This window comes from Porites lutea, chromosome 13 (genome assembly GCF_958299795.1).
Source record: "Porites lutea chromosome 13, jaPorLute2.1, whole genome shotgun sequence".
Taxonomy (NCBI): Eukaryota; Metazoa; Cnidaria; class Anthozoa; order Scleractinia; family Poritidae; genus Porites; species Porites lutea.
The window spans coordinates 661,138-674,355 of record NC_133213.1 but is presented as its reverse complement, the minus strand read 5'-3'; the positions used below and the strand labels follow the sequence as shown (position 1 = coordinate 674,355).

General features: G+C 39.2%; 2 pseudogenes; one reads left to right on the top strand and one right to left on the bottom strand.

The window, feature by feature from the left end:
* Window positions 1–2,892, bottom strand: LOC140923536 (uncharacterized; annotated as a pseudogene).
* Window positions 2,893–6,695: 3,803 nt separating this feature from the next.
* The window catches only part of LOC140923535 (uncharacterized), a 45,776-nt pseudogene continuing 39,253 nt past the window's right edge, over window positions 6,696–13,218 (top strand).

Genomic DNA, 13,218 nt, shown 5'->3' with positions numbered 1-13,218 from the left:
CTATTCATCAGGGAACTGAGGCCTAGCCGTAACACTCAGGGTGACTCCATCAGTGCTAAACTCTTTGTTTAGCTTGTGGCATCTTTTTAATGAACTATTGTTCTTTCTTGTATCCATATTGTTTCTTTTCACTTGATAATGACGTCCGAGAACGTCGAAACGTCGTGTATTTTTGTAGTAGTTGAGGTAATCTTTGAGGCTCCTAGGGAGGTGAAGGAAGGGAATCTTGTCTACTGTAGGGCGTGCCAGTTGTTGTCGGATGAGGAGACGGCAGCTTTGAAGCAGTTTAGGCGGAGTTTCTGGTAAAACTGATCAGAAGTATGTAAATATCACAATAGAACAACGTGCAAAACGAAACATTACAATGAAAATCGGTCATGCGTTCATCCAAATAAAGAATAAATTCCTTTGGCCAACTCCTTTGGGTCCTTTTACTAAAAAATGAGGTTATGAAATAATTACTGGAAATTGAATTTCATCATATATTTAGAATTGTCAAACGAGACTTTTACTTGATATTAGGGGGATAGGGGTGGGATGTGGCTTGCAGGAGGGGGGGGGGGGGCTGAGTCCTATATAAAAGTAGTCAAGGCTATGGACAACAACCCTTAAAGGTACCAGACTCCATATTCTGGGTATCTGGCTTAAGTCTAAATTAAGCCCTAAGAGGTAGATTTAAAGAAACTTTTTTTCTGGTCAGTGAATAATAACCTGCTCAGAGCCACATGCAAGACAAAAATACGTTCTTCACAAGTTGTTCCTGTTTATTTGCCATTTTCTTTGAAAACGAATTTTGACATAGAAACTGAAATAATAAAAAATATAACAAAATAATTAAATAATAACTCAGTGAGTGCTGCTAAGAGGGTCCCCTTCAGGAATTCTTTTTGTAGATACTAAACAGATTTAGGGCTACTAGAGTGAAAGCTTTTTTTATTAGTTTCATTTACACACCAGCTTTAGCCTGAAGTATCTTTCTGCATGTTGTATCAGTAGCTAAGTCTGCGGGCCTTTTACTCTGTAAGTTTCTCTGGTAAACGTTTGCTTCGTAATCTATAAGCAGTGAGGTACAATCTTCATATCCGCCTAGAGCTGCAGTATGCAAAGGTGCCTGGTGTCTTTTGATTGCATTAGGATTGGCCCCAGCATGAAGTAACACACATTCTACATAACCTCGAAGGCAAGCGACATGCAAAGCAGTTCCAAATTGATTCCCAGATTTCTCCAGATTCGGCACCCATCTGCATTAGTATTTCTAGGCAGTGAACGTGTCCATTTAATGCAGCCTCATGAAGGGGTGGGAAGGTAACTGTCAATGAAGGATTCACTTCAGCCCCAGCTTCTATTAAAAGACGGGTACACTTAAGGGATCCTTTGGCACAAGCAAAACACAGTGGGGTACTTCCATCTATGTTACGTGCATTTGCTGGTAAAATTAAGGAAAAACCACCAAAGTAAAGTATAACATTTATTAACGGTACCGCAACAGTCGAGTAGTGGGCAGGGCCATGTTACTCAGTTAACCGTTGCATTCTTAATCTTCTCCTGGAGCATAGCCTGCTAATAGGTACCCTACTTGGAAAATTCACTCGGCTGATGCCTTACTCATCCTGCACCTAACCGATTAGCCTGCCCTCACGTTACATAAATATAAATGAGTGACATTTGTGATTGGGAGGCGTGGTGGTCTAATGTGCTGGAGTCAAGATCGAGCAGGCCAGGTTCGATCCCTGATCAGGTTCATTGTGTTGTGTTGCTGAGCAAGACACTAAAACAGCGCCTCTCTTCCTGTGGGTGTATTTATGAGTTTCGGTGAATAACTTCAATGCTGGGAGTAACCCGGTAATGGACTAGCATCCCATCCCAAGGAAGTAGAAATATTCCTTGTCACTTCATATTACACAAACTGTTTAGAAATACCAGTAAGCACAAGCTTATAGGTCACTGGGCTTCAATGCAGGCTTAAACCGTTTTTATAATTTATAAAACTGCTTGGGACACTATTGTGAAAAATGGTGGGAGCGAGGGGAGGGAGGGAGCATGCCCACCATGGATTAATTAAGTTGTTCCAAGTAACTGGAACCAAATTTCAATGATTTCAATTTCAGATTTCAGCACTGGTGTTTGAGCCTTATGATGACTTATAGGATATTGCCCCCACCCTGCGAGACAGATATCCCCTTCTCTTTCTGCTCAGTGAGAGACGAGGGGAGGAGGGTAGCAGAAAGAGAAGGGAATATCTGTCTTGCAAGGTACACAGCCCCTACATCTCTAGTTATGCTGTGTGCGTTGACAAAGACTATAATACTACACAAATTAACCTCCTGATACAGCCATCTCACACAACCCTGCTACTAAAGTATTGAATTGTGATGGCTGCATGCAGAGTGAGTTGGACATATTTTCAGGCTATACAGCAATAGTCTGATCTCAGATGTTTATTTTTGCGTTGCGTTTTTTTCCTTGAGTGTGAGGACCACTCCCTTGCACTCAGACTTTTCAGAGCATGAGGTGAATACTTTGACTCACTGCGATCTCAACAAACTCATGGTAAAATGGAGGGTCTGCGGATAAACTAATACAGCAGTAGTACATACATCAGCTCCTTCAGAAATCAGGACATCTACGACGTCAGGATGACCACCAAGACACGCCCATGTAAAGGTGTCATAAGATCAACAGTTCCACCATTAATATGAGCCCCCCAAAAAACAGCAATTTTATAAGTTCAACGTCACCACGTCTTGCTGCAATATGGAGGGCTGTTTGCTGATTAATTGGATTAGCAAAGTACACAGAGACTTCTTTACATGTCAGCAAACTCTTTATGTATTCCAGTGGATGCTGGTTATCCCTGATTGCTTGCAAAAGAAACTCATTTGAGTCCATCATTTAATTCAGCTGCAGACAAACAAAACATACCTATCAAATTTTATAAATAACTGAGATGCTATATTCGCTCTGATTGGTTGGTAGGTGTGTTTAGGTGAGAGTACGTAAACACTGTTGTGACGTTTTAGGTTATGCATTTTTGGAGAAATATTTTTTAAAAGCAACAGAGCACTTTTTCTGTGCTTACATAGCCTCATCGAAACACTCAGGGTGTTGGGACAATTCTCGAAAATTATTCAAACCCGAGATGGAGTTGAAGGTTTGCATAACTGTCTTGAATTCTCCTGACCCCCTTCGTGTTTAGATGAGGCTATGTTAACACGGAAAAAGTACTCTATTGCTTAAATACACGACAGAACAACCGAAAATTATATCTGTATAATTTTAAATGCAAATTAAGCATTTAAAAAAAAAAAAAACAGATACAATTTTATGTCTTGCTGTAGTCAGTTATGGAAAATATTGTGTTCCAATGTGATAGTAGTGGTCTGGTTGCACGTACAGACCTGAAGTGTGGCTCAGCACTAGATTATCTAGGAGCGGCGAACGTTTCACAGAAAAAAATACCGCCTTTGATTATTATGTCTATGATCAGGCAAGACTTGAATCATTGTAATGTAAAGTTGCGGCTTGCAGCACCTTGTCGCTGGAAACTCTACAAAGTTCCTTTTTACATCATATGTCTTTTTTCAGCGTTCGTGCAAAGCAGCAATTACCTCAAGACTTGACCCAGCTGAGAAATCATTTGGTTATTTCCTGAATCATTTACGAGTGTGTCCTGAAAGCTACAATAGGCCATTCCGGTGTGCTGAATATCAATAACGCCTGGTCACAAAGTGAGATGACAATAAGCACCCTGTAGAGTGGGGAAAGTATCTATAGTAATGCAGAACTAGTACAAACAACTAGGTTGCCTTATAACCTTTTTAAAGTCATTTTCTTACAAAAAAAAGATAATTAATTTAGATCTATTGTTTTACAGTTGCAGGATAGAAAGTTTTAGAGCACTTTTGGTGAATTTAGAAGCTTTTGCGTCATCTCAGCCTACCATGTATGGGGGAACAATTGTCATTCCCGCGCTTGTCCCGAAGAGCAGCACTTGATCAGTCTCACGCGGTCGTCTTGCAAACGCCATAAGATGCGTAGAGGCAGAAGAACAGGAGGAATCTTGTGACTTGTAGCGAAAAGTCGTTTATCGGGACCCTATAAAAGTCATGAGGAGCATAGTTAGAGACAAGTCAACCGTTGTGCAATTATTTGAGGAAAATGTTTGCTCCGAAGACGCCCCTATATGTCAGATACCCCTATTTTTCAGATGCCCCTATTTGTCAGACGTCTCTATTTCTCAGATTCCCCTATTTGTCAGATGCCCGTATTTGTTAGATGCCCCTATTTGTCAGATGCCCCTATATATTGATGTAATCGGCTTCTCTTAAAATTCATGTCTATTACCTAAAATTATCGAAATTTTAAAGATAAATTCAGAAACGTTTTCAAATATGGTGTTTGCCGTAAAAGTGGATGATTAGAGAGGTTAAGCATGTCGTTTACGGCAAACGGCAAACGTCAAACGGCAAATATGAAACTTTTCCCGTCTGTCTTCAGCTCTCTGTACAGTAGAATCAAAATATTTGTATTTGCAGTGAATAGTAAGAGACACTTCTATTTTTGTATGATTTATTTAAGGATTACAAGAAAAGAATAGAAAATCAGAGGTAATCCTTGCCGTTTGCCGTCTGCCGTAAACGTCATGTTTAAACTCTCTAACGACTTTAATATTATCGTGGGACGAAAAGAGCCAGCAAAGTTATTTACTTCATCAGCCATTGGATCGAATTCAACAGCACATTTTTATGGCGGTGCGTGACACAGAGATACGATCGTGTTTCTCGAAAAATATAAACCACTCTCAATATTTTTAGTCCTTTTAAAAGTCATAGAATTTGTATGACTGGAGGTTTCCAGAAACCTAGATTCCACTGCAATGAAGACGTTCTTTGGCGAAATTCTAAAAGTTTCAACATGAGTAATTCGGAGTGTTTTCCTGGATTTCTCAGTTCTTAGGAGATTGATTTATGCCTGAAGTCTCCTTCGTTTATTGCGGCTCAAGTTCCGAAGACTTTAATTTGAAAGTGGCGTTCTGTCTCGGAAATTGTCACAGAATAGACCCTTCTCCAAAATGTATGTTGAAAATTGTAAAATTTACAGACGTTTTTATGACTGGGGGTTTAATGCATACCCCCAGTCATACAAACGTCTGTAAATTTTTCAATTTTCAACATACATTTTCTCAGCTGATATTTCACGTGAAATGCTGAAACTTGGCATGGTTGCTAAAGTTAAGGTGCTCTTTCTAGTGCTGGTATTCGTTTTTAATTTTAACTTATTCTAGCGTATTCGCATTTTCGGCCGCCATTTTGGAAAAGGGTCTCCTATTGTTGCGAACAACTTTCGCCACGAGCGAAATAGGGGAATCTGACAAATAGGGAAATCTGACAAGTAGAGGCGTCTGACAAATAGGGGCATCTTTAAAATGAGGGCATCTGACAAATAGGGTCATCTGACATATAAGGGCGTCTTTGGAGCAAACATTTTCCTTAAATAATTGCACAACAGTTGACTTGTCTCTAACTATGCTCCTCATGACTTTTATAGGGTCACGATAAACGACTTTTCGCTACAAGTCACAAGATTCCTCCTGTTCTTCTGCCTCTACGCATCTTATGGCGTTGCAAGACGACCGCGTGAGACTGATCAAGTGCTGCTCTTCGGGACAAGCGCGGGAATGACAATTGCTCCCCCTACAGGGTCGGCTAAGATGACGCAAAAGCTTCTAAATTCACCAAAAGTGCTCTAAAACTTTCTATCCTGCAACTGTAAAACAATAGATCTAAATTAATTATCTTTTTTGTAAGAAAATGACTTTAAAAAGGTTATAAGGCAACCTAGTTGTTTGTGCTGGTTCTGCATTACTATAGACACTTTCCCCACTCTACAGGGTGCTTATTGTCATCTTACTTTGTGACCAGGCGTTGTTGACAATCAGCACACCGGAATGGCCTATTGTAGCTTTCACACTCGGAAATGATTTAGGAAATAACCAAATGATTTCTCGGCTGCGTCAAGTCTTGAGGTAATTGCTGCTTTGCACGAACGCTGAAAAAGACATATGATGTAAAAAGGAACTTTGTAGAGTTTCCAGCGACAAGATGCTGCAAGCCGCAACTTTACATAACAATTTTCTGTGAAACGTTCGCCGCTTCTAGATAATCTAGTGCTGAGCGACACTTCAGGTCTGTACGTGCAACCAGACCAGTACTATCACATTGGAACACAATATTTTCCATAACTGACTACAGCAAGACATAAAATTGTATCTGTTTTTTTTTTTTTTAAATGCTTAATTTGCATTTAAAATTATACAGATATAATTTTCGGTTGTTCTGTCGTGTATTTAAGCAATAGAGTACTTTTTCCGTGTTAACATAGCCTCATCTAAACACGAAGGGGGTCAGGAGAATTCAAGACAGTTATGCAAACCTTCAACTCCATCTCGGGTTTGAATAATTTTCGAGAATTGTCCCAACACCCTGAGTGTTTCGATGAGGCTATGTAAGCACAGAAAAAGTGCTCTGTTGCTTTTAAAAAATATTTCTCCAAAAATGCATAACCTAAAACGTCACAACAGTAGTGTTTACGTACTCTCACCTTAACACACTTACCAACCAATCAGAGCGAACATAGTATCTCAGTTACTTTATAAAATTTGATAGGTATGTTTTGTTTGTCTGCAGCTGAATTAAATGATGGACTCAAATGAGTTTCTTTTGCAAGCAATCAGGGATAACCAGCATCCACTGGAATACATAAAGAGTTTGCTGACATGTAAAGAAGTCTCTGTGTACTTTGCTAATCCAATTAATCAGCAAACAGCTCTCCATATTGCAGCAAGACGTGGTGGCGTTGAACTTATAAAATTGCTGGTTTCTTTAGGGGCTCATATTAATGGTGGAACTGTTGATCTTATGACACCTTTACATGGGCGTGTCTTACAAGATCTAACAAGATCTAACAAGTACCGTTCGAGTGTTCCAGAAGTTGTCTAGTGCTCCTACGGCCCGTTTCTCGAAGCTCCCAGTAATTACCGGGCCCGTTAAGTTGTCTAGTTTTCCATTCCAGATGGGAGTTTCAAAAGTTTTGACACTTGTACAGGGAAGTTTTCAGCGAAATAAACAAAATGAACTTTATTAGAGGTCAGAACACACCTTACTTTTCTCTAGACTTTGAATTCGAAATATGATTTCGGGCCCGTTAAGTTACCGGGTCTTTCGAGAAACGGGGCCCAGTGGTCGGTTCGACCAGGAATAATGGAAAAGCGAAAGGGCAATGGAAATGTCTGGCCGGCATTAAACTTGTTTACTATGTATCAGGGTTCTTAATCTACTCTCAGCCCAAGGAATATTTGTCTGCCATCTCATTTGCCCACTTTTACTGAAAGACCATTGCAGCATAAAATTGTCAACAGAGTTATCTCTAGAAACACACATCATATTTGAGCTCTTACTCGGCCTAAAACCCAGCACTTTACAGCACAGCACCGCGGCGAGCTAGACGACGGATAGCTGGCTTGGTTATGCCCTGGATGTTGTCTCTTAAAATGTTGCGATGACGCTTAGCGCCGCCCTTTCCTAGACCTTTGCCTCCTTTACCACGTCCAGACATGATTTGGTTTTGATAATCCAGCAGCGAAACTGCGAGTGAACAAACCCTGGTGAATTCGCTGGCGCCTTAAGTTGTCTAGCTGAACCTCTCGGGAAACATAACTTTCAAAACAAAGGAAAGCCGAACGCTTTGCCGACAGTCTTATTAATATTTATCGGGGCTTGTCTTTCTGTAGATAATTTACCTGCCCGTTAAGGAAAACTGGTACGTGAAATTCTCATTTCTTGTTAACAAAGTCAGGCTTAAAAAGTCATAAAAAGAATCAAAGTGACTACAATTCCGTTTTTAAAAACTAAACACCTTTTCTTTTTTCCCTATCAACTCCAGGGAAAGTCAGATGGCTCAGGCGGATGAGCAGGCGCGCGGCAAATCCACCCGTGTCATCTGGCGGCCGCAAGTTCGAGTCTCGATATGTTATTAAAGGGGTTATTCTCCAACAATAACCTCTCCCCCGATCAAGATTGGAACTCGGACCAAGGAGATTTTTTTCAAAATTTCTGCTTTAATTAATTGACTAACTAACTCGTTAATTAATTAAATGATCTATTAATTTCTTTTATTTATTTATTTATTTATTTATTTATTTATTACTTTGCTTATATTTTTTGCCAGCGTCTTTGTTTTTGTTTTTTTTTCCAAATTGTAGGGTTTTTTTTCAAATTTATTGCGTTTTATTTATGTATGATTTTTTTCTGTGTTTTAATTTTTTTTGGTCATTGTTGTTGTTTCTGATTATTTTTTAACATTATTTTTTTTAACAATTTTATTTACCAGACTTACGCTTACATAGCTTACAGTACTACTTTTGTACTTACATTGACACTTACAATTTACTTACTACTTGACACTACTTACGTTAAAAATTATCCTATTCTTAGTCAAAAAATACATGGTAATTGCAAAAATACGTTCTAATTAGTATACAACTTTCCTCTGTTGAGTTTTTCATGGTGACCGTAAAAATTCATGCTAATTGAGAAAAATATATTCTAATTAACATGCAAATTTATGCTCCAAACAGCTGTGCTGGCCAAAAGCATCGTGGGCGTTGGAGGTTAATTTCGCGCCAAATGTTCGCCTCTACACATCTATGTTCGCTATTTTATGTCGATTAATTAATGGCGAAAAACTGGAACTTAACGTCCGATCTGCGGGAAGCTTTTAGCAAAATCAGTGAAGTTGGCCGATTGCTGGCTCCGCTGACTTCAAGGACGAGCCATGAATCTCCACAGTTAAGCAGACCGACCGTAAACAATGAGGTGAGCGACCCTCAATCGATCGCTCCATCGAGGAACGTGTTTTATTTGTAAATCCGTTAGTTTATTAGTGGTCCTTAGTTACTGTTGTCAATTTTTGTCTCCTTAGTCCTCTTGTTGCTTTTAGTTGTATTTAGCTATACCTAGTAGTTTATTAATTATTTTTGTTAACATGACCCGCCTAGACTAGCTTATGCTATCCGCGGGCATGTTTAATTTTTAAATTTGAAAGCAAAATAAAATGTATGTATGTATGTATGTATGTATGTATGAACGTAAACCATGAGCTTCGAAGACTTTTTGCAACGCCCTGGCGCTTAAATAAGCAGGCTAGCCCATCGGGTGTCACGAAAACTCAGAACTCAGACCTCAGACCCCTCGAGTGTTTTTTTTTAAGATATAGATTTAAACTCGTCTCAATTCTTATCACGTAATGTTTTAAGGTCACGCAGTGTTCACAGGCAACAGCCAGAAATAAGCGAGATATTTATCTTCTTCTTCGGTTTATCGCTGTCGCGAGGTCGATCAAACAGTGAAAAACTAAAAAGGTTTAAGATAGCAACCGATATCTTGATGGCATTTGCTGGCGGATTTTTTTTACCGAAGATTTAGAAGACACAGAGTCGCTATAATGTTTTTCGAATTGAAGCGATAAACCTGAATAAACCGGAGAAGATAATTAAATATCTCGATTCTTTCCGGCTGTTGACGATTATTAATAAAACATTTTAGGTAATAAGATTGAGATGAATTGAATTTTTTTTTTCTTTCTTTATTCAGGTTACTTATAGGAGACTGAGTTTTCGTGACACCCGATGGGCTAGCCTGTTCATTTGAGCGCCTGAGCATTGGAAAAAGTCTTTAAGCTCATGGTTTACTTTCCTCGATGGACCGATCGATTGAGGGTCGCTCACCCCACTGTTTATACGGTCGATGTTGATAATTCAAAAGCACTTGAGGTCAGCGGAGCCAGCAATCTGCCAACTTCTCCGGTTTATCCAGATTTATCCCTTCAATTTCATGACAACATTATAGCGACTTCTTCGGTAAAAAATTCGCCAGCAAATGCCATCAAAATATCGATTGCTATTTTAAACCTTGAGCGCCTGGGCGTTGCAAAAAGTCTTCGAATCTCATGGTTTACGTTCCTCGATGGAGCGATCGATTGAGGGTCGCTCACCCACAGGCAGCCCAAGCTCTCATTATGAACCACACTCTTCATAAAGAGGAGAAAACAAGGATTCCAAAAAGTCGCTTAAATCAAGTTAAATCGGTAAAATAACAGCACCAGGAGCAAACAGCACACGTATGGAATAAGGTAAGCCATTTTTATTGAATATTTCCACTTTTAACTACCTCCATGGATATCTGGTAGAAAATCCCTTACAAACCCTTATAATTCGGATGCCGTATTGTGTTCCTTGTGTGGTTCATAATGAGAGCTTGGGCTGCCTGTAGCTCACCTCACTGTTTACGGTCGGTCTGCTTAACTGTGGAGATTCATGGCTCGTCCTTGAAGTCAGCGGAGCCAGCAATCGGCCAACTTCACTGATTTTGCTAAAAGCTTCCCGCAGATCGGACGTTGAGTTCCCGTTTTTCGACATTGATTAATCGACATAAAATGGCGAACATAGATGTGTAGAGGCGAACATTTGGCGTGAAATTAACCTCCAACGCCCACGATGCTTTTGGCCAGCACAGCTGTTTGGAGCATAAATTTGCGTGTTAATTAGAATATATTTTTCTCAATTGGCATGAATTTTTACGGTCAGCATGAAAAACTCAACAGAGAAAAATTGCATACTAAGTAGAACGTATTTTTGCAATTACCATGTATTCTTTGACTAAGAATAGGATATTTTTTTGTTCTTATGAGCAGAGTTTTTTTTCAACTTAGCATGAAAAAATAATTATTAGAATACTTTTTTTTGAAATAGAATGTAATAAGAACATTAGAACGTCTAAAACACATTTCGACAATTTCTTTTTGTACTCGTAACGCTTTTTTTTGCAATTGGAAGGCAACTGTAGAGTTTAGAAAATAAATACGAAAAATAGCACGAATTTTTTTACTTATTTGGCATCTAACATGTAAAGTCAGGAAAAAAATATTGAGTTTAGAACATGTTCAGTGTAATTGGAAAGAAAAATTGCTAAACGGCATTTTTGTCCGCTTTGGCGCCTCATGTAAATCTTCTTTTTCGCGCATAACCACAATCCCTTGCGTTTAGTAAGAAAAAAGTGATTGCAAGCCCCTATAATGTAATCTTCTGCTGATTAGAGAGCTGCCTCGCTCGTTCGCTTCAGGCTCACTCGCTGCGGCAGCAATAATCCAAAGTGATCATCTCTTTCAAGACTCCGCCGATATATCAATTTTACGTCGATCGATTGTGTCCTTTCGTCCACTTCGTCGGACCTGGGCCCCGTTTCTCGAAAGTACCGGTAATTTGACGGGCCTGAAATCGTATTTTTAGATCAAAGTCTCAAGAAAAGTAGGGTGTGTTCTGACCTCTAATGAAGTCTATTTTGTTTCTTTAGCTGATAACTTTACTGTATAATTTTCAAAACTTTTGAAACTCCCGTCTGGAATGGAAAACAAAATAGCTTAACGGGCCCGGTAATTACCGGGAGCTTCGAGAAACAAGCCCCTGACCACCAAGAAATATAATGGCTGCAGACCAATCGTGGGAACAACTAAGTGCGGTGTTGAAGAATTTCATATCCCTGGTCGGTCCTCGTTTACACGTTGTGCGGTTGGAAGAGAAAAGTTTTCCCGTCGCTAACTGTAGTTTTCCCGATGCAACATTTAAGATGAAATATTGTAGAGATACAAATGTTGGTTTGGTAAGTTGATAAAGATAAGTTACATTGTTTCCATCGCAACATCGTGCAACGCAATTTGAGAAATTAAGGAAAAGGGAAAAAACATGAATGACTTGTAAGTTTTGTTCATTAACAACAACATCATTCGTGCTTTCAACCCATTAAATTTCCTTGGCCGCGGCCCGTTCGAGTTGGCTTGCGAAATAGTCACGACAATTTTTTCCAACGCGCGTCCAACGCATTAAGGTCCGGTAATACGGACAACACTGCGTATTACCGCGTTTGTGACCAACCTTGTCTTGCAGCAAAATACAGTGTTGCAGAATTTTACACGTATAATTGGTCAATCGTGTGTAATTGAAGATGGCTCCTTCCTTCATATAATTTAGCGTTTCGACGAACTTTCACTTCATTAAAGGAGCCGTGTCACGAGGATTTTGCTGTTTTAGGTCAATTCTGTGCTAAAATCATTACTTTGAGGCTTTAATCGTAACTGAACAAAATGCTTTTGTAAAGCAACGACGAAGATATCAAATGAATTTTATCAGAGAGGGCTAACTATAATAAATTTCTTGAGGATTTTTGGGACATGTAGCATCAAAACTCGAAAAGATTGGCCAATTTTTTCAAGTTTCAATCCATTTCCATCCATGCCATCCGTAGCGACAGGCGACTTGAAACAGTTTCAGTACTTTCATATAGTCTTCAATAACAAAACTAGATTATTAGGTTTGGAATTCAATTGATGCAAAGGCACCTTCTAGCTTTTTATAAAGTTGCCAAATAGCGTGACAATGCCCCTTTAACAACAACATCATTCGTGCTTTTAACCCATTAAATTTCCTTGCCCGCGGCCCGTTGCCTTACGAAATAGTCACGACTATTTTTTTCCGACGCGCGTCCAACATTTTAAGGCCATGTTACACGAAGCAATTTTTCTTACCACAATTACCTTTGTGTTTAATTAAGTACGGATATTATAGTTAATTAGCATTTTTCGCCTCTGTACTTTGTAATTTAACTGAAGATGACAGAAGATTCAGTCGAAATATGTTTTTAAAAAGCATTGTGTTATATCTAAAACTCGCAACATGTTTGCTACTATCCAGACCTTTTGGCAATATCATTCATGACGTAGCACAGAAGTATGGGAAAATAGAAGCTTGTCACTCTTCGGGGGTTAATGGGTTAAACAGGAATTTTCAGGCAGTACTGATAAAGGGCCCTCTTAAAATTAAAATAATTGTTCATTGATGCCATACATGGAACATAGAGCAAGATCAATACGGAGGAACCTTCACAGTTTCATCATTGCTTTGCTGTTTTCAAATCTGCACAGTTTTCCAATATTAGTTCCATACATGTAAATTTTTAATGATTTTTTCCTTGTAGAGAGGTGTGTGGATGAAGGACTTTTTTAAAACTGAACTACAATCAGGGCTACTTCCCCAAATGCTCTACAAGCATGCAAGCGATTGAAGGATTTTTTCAGTCATGTTCCTGAGACACTAGATCATCTGAAAAA